The 3315-nt window shown below is 36.2% G+C and overlaps 1 non-coding gene across 1 annotated transcript; it reads right to left on the reverse strand.

The window, feature by feature from the left end:
- Positions 1 to 2311: 2311 nt before the first annotated feature.
- Positions 2312 to 2418, reverse strand: LOC128095751 (U6 spliceosomal RNA). The gene has a single exon (XR_008213362.1). It is a non-coding gene; the product is annotated as a U6 spliceosomal RNA (small nuclear RNA).
- Between the last annotated feature and the right edge of the window lie 897 nt (positions 2419 to 3315).

Here is a 3315-nt window from a genome sequence, read left to right on the forward strand (position 1 = left end):
AACTACAAGACACATAATGTATATTTTACTTACTCAAATATGAAACAAAAATTCATCTTTGTCTAACTTGTGTATAATACACAGTCTATGCTTGTAGCAATACACATATGTATGTTACCTTTAAAAGTTCATGTATTTTCGGAACAAGGGGACCCACCACAAATAAAAATGGATGGCCCAGATGATCCAACATCTCAGAACACCTCCGTTACAGTTTTCTCAAAATTGTGCATCCAGGCCGGGCGGTGGTGGCGCACGCCTTTAATCCCAGCACTCGGGAGGCAGAGCCAGGCGGATCTCTGTGAGTTCGAGGCCAGCCTGGACTACCAAGTGAGTTCCAGGAAAGGCGCAAAGCTACACAGAGAAACCCTGTCTCGAAAAACCAAAAAAAAAAAAAAAAAAAAAATTGTGCATCCAAAACAACTTTAAGGATGCTGGTTGAGATAGGCCAACCTCACAAGCTACTCCAGTCAAGACTTAACAATTATCTTGATTTTCTTAAGGTTCTACTAAAGATACCAGCACCCTCAAAGAACAGGAAATAGGGTAGAGAATGATACCCACATTCCCAAGAGATGAGTTAATGGGTGGGTTTTGGTAATTCAATGGATTTTGGATGTTTGTCATTGTTTAGAGTGGTTCTTACAAGTTGTTATTAGTCATAATAAAAAAAAAAAGATAAACGAAGGAGTTAAATTCAAAGATCTCTTCCTGAAAGATAAAAGAGGAATGTTCTTCCCTCTCCCTTTCTTTCCCATCCCAGGTGCATGTGTACATATATATGCATGTACATACAGGCAAGAGGTCAATCTTGGGTATAAGTTCTCAGTAGCTATCCACTTTGTTCCTTTATCCAAAGTCTCTTACTGGTTTCAAACTTACCTAATAGGCTGGACTGGCTGGTCAGCGATTGCCAGGGATCTGCTTATCTCCTCCTCTCTACCACTGGAATTATGCATGCACCACCAAACCTGGCCCTTTACGTGTGTACTGGGGATTGAACTTGGGTCTTCATGGTTGCATTACTAGCACTTTACCAACTGAACTCTCTCTCCATCCCTTGTTGTTCTGTAATAAATTCGCTGTCAGAACAACTGAGAGTAAAGCTGGAGAAAAATCTTTGGTTTAAGTAGCATCTGAAAAAGACCCAAACTCTAATAAAGTGGAAGTATTTATTCCTAAAACAAAACAAAAAAAAAAACCCATGTAATTGCTGTGCTAGCTAATCTTATGTCAAATTGACACACAAACTAGTTGTCTGAAAAAAGAAAACTTTAATTGATAAAATACCTCTAAAATTTCTGGCTTTGTTTTCTTAATTAGTGATCAATGTGGGGGATGGGGGGAGATCTCAATCTGTGTAGGGTAGTGCCATCCCTGGGCTTCTGGTCCTGGGTTCTACTTAAGGTGGACAGAGCAAGCCATGGGAAACAAGGCAGTAAGCAGAACCCTCTTGGCGTCTGCATCAGCTCCTGCCTCTAGGTTCCTGCAATATTTGAGTTCCTGTCCTGACTTCCTTTGATGATGAACTATGATATGGATGTGTAAGCCAACTTTAATCCCTTCCTCCCCAACTTGTTTTTGGTGATGGTGTTTTGTTACAGAAATAGAAACTTTAACTATGTTGATAGCAGCATAGTGGAGTATAGTTTTAATAGACCTGATCATGTTTTGTGGAAAAATGCAGAAATACTTTGGAACTCTTGGAAAGAAAACCCATTGAGTGTTCAGAACTCAATGGGATGTTCTGTAGGAGCTTTGAGGATAATACTATTGAGAACAGTGCAGAGCATGTAGTCTTGCCTGTGAAATTTCAGAGGGAAGTTAAAAGACTCTATCAGGGCTGTTTCCTATAAATAGATAAAATGGAGCTGGTGGGCAAATGTTGGCTGTTCCTGATTTCAGTAGGATTGCTTCAAGTTTCTCTTGATTTAGAATGATGTTGACTGTGCATTTCTCATATATAGACTTTATTATGTTGAGATATATTCTCTCTAGTCCTATATTCTATGTTCTCTAAGATGTTTATCATGAAGGCCAATTGGATTTTATCAGAGACTTTTTTCTATCTTTGGGGACAAATAATTTTTCCTCTGTGTCAATTTATATGGTTTATTGTGTGTATCAACTTGAGTATGTTGAACCATCCCTGCATCTCAAGGATAAAACCAACTTGATCCTAGTGGATAATCTTATTGATGTATGTCTGTATTGTGTTTACAAGTGTCTTACTGAGCATTTTTTAATGTATGTTCACCAGGAATATTGGTCTGAAGTTTTCTTTTTTGTTCTGTCTTTAATTGGTTTTGGTTAAAGTATGGAATGCTTCGAAAATTTGTGTGTCATCCTTGCACAGGGACCATGCTAATCTTCTCTGTGCCATTCTCATTGTAATATATGTGCTGCTGAAGTGAGCATTACCTATCTTTTTAAGGTTAAAAGCATTGCAGTGTGTATGACTGTATATACACTTAAGTATGTGGATATATACATGTATTCACAATGTTTATGAATATGTATTTTTTGATTTATCTACTGACAGACACTTCAGCCATTTGTGCCTCTGAGATATTGTGAAAGTTGTTTCAGGGTACATAAATGGGCAAATAGCTCTTTCATATCCTGCTTCAATGGTTTAAAAACTTGCTCAGAAGTAAAATTGCTTAATCAAATGAAAAAAAAAAGAAAAAAGAGGAATATGATATAGGAATGATAGGAAAAAGGGTTAGGTTATTGAATCTATTTTAATCCAAAAAACAACAATTAATCTCAAAATATTTTACATTGCTATGGATTTTGGTTTATTGATGAAAATTTAAAGTTAATTTTGTTATACTGTATGTATGTTTCTACTCTTGTTTAGGGTATTGTGCTTATACAATTCATTTAAAAATGTAATGCTTAATTAAGAAATACAGATTAATAGCTAGTCATCTATAATAGTTAAACTTTTTGTAATAGTCAAACTTACAGTCATGTGAGGTATGTTTTCAAGGTCATACACAGACATATTTAGATAGATAGATGGTCTTCAAACACTTCAAAGACCTACAGAAATTGGACTTTAATATATTTAATAATCTAAGTCTTCTCATAAAAGAAGACATTAGACAGTGAGACATGTCTGCTCCTGACAGCACCAATTTACTTCAAAAGATGAAAATGGACACCAAAAAATCTCTATATGGAGTTTGCTTTCTTTATGGAAAAAGCTAGCCATTTGGAAAAAAAAAACTACATTTCCCTCAACTGCTGACAGTATACTGTTCAAACTGCACAAACAGTATACAAAAGAAAGCAACTGCCAAACTTTGC

The sequence above is a fragment of the Peromyscus californicus genome, unplaced genomic scaffold, assembly GCF_007827085.1.
Source record: "Peromyscus californicus insignis strain IS unplaced genomic scaffold, ASM782708v3 Scaffold_4__1_contigs__length_199733344, whole genome shotgun sequence".
Taxonomy (NCBI): domain Eukaryota; kingdom Metazoa; phylum Chordata; class Mammalia; order Rodentia; family Cricetidae; genus Peromyscus; species Peromyscus californicus.